Raw genomic sequence first — 426 nt, forward strand, 5'->3', positions numbered from 1 at the left:
GATTAATTTACTAAGAATTATGCAAATTACCTATTCTAAGTCGTACGAGCAGTGTTTTCATTCTTTTAAATGATAAAAAAAACGTCTTACCAGCTTCATGTTGAGACCTGATTTGCTTTCTGCGAGGACAGGATAAGACGCCAAGTTCCAAGGAAATGAAGTTATATACACAGCGAACGAAACCCAAGTCGAAAATGCGTGCATGGCTCAGATTGCCAAACCGCAGACGATCTACTTCGAAGAGTCGTATCCATTTGTCTTTTTAATTCCTTGAAATATGACCGAAATTGCTTGTAAATTTAGTAATAGACACTGGAGAAGAAACATATAAATACAGTATTGCGAAAAATAATAATGAAATTGTGGCAGTCAATTAAGGACAGTGACACCTTAAATCGATTACGCATCTATCTAGAAAAAAAAAAT

At 35.0% G+C, this 426-nt stretch overlaps 1 pseudogene; it reads right to left on the reverse strand.

Moving 5' to 3' along the window:
- LOC119591687 overlaps positions 1 to 128 on the reverse strand; it is a 964-nt pseudogene extending 836 nt beyond the window's left edge.
- Between the last annotated feature and the right edge of the window lie 298 nt (positions 129 to 426).

Source organism: Penaeus monodon, chromosome 29, assembly GCF_015228065.2.
Source record: "Penaeus monodon isolate SGIC_2016 chromosome 29, NSTDA_Pmon_1, whole genome shotgun sequence".
Taxonomy (NCBI): Eukaryota; Metazoa; Arthropoda; class Malacostraca; order Decapoda; family Penaeidae; genus Penaeus; species Penaeus monodon.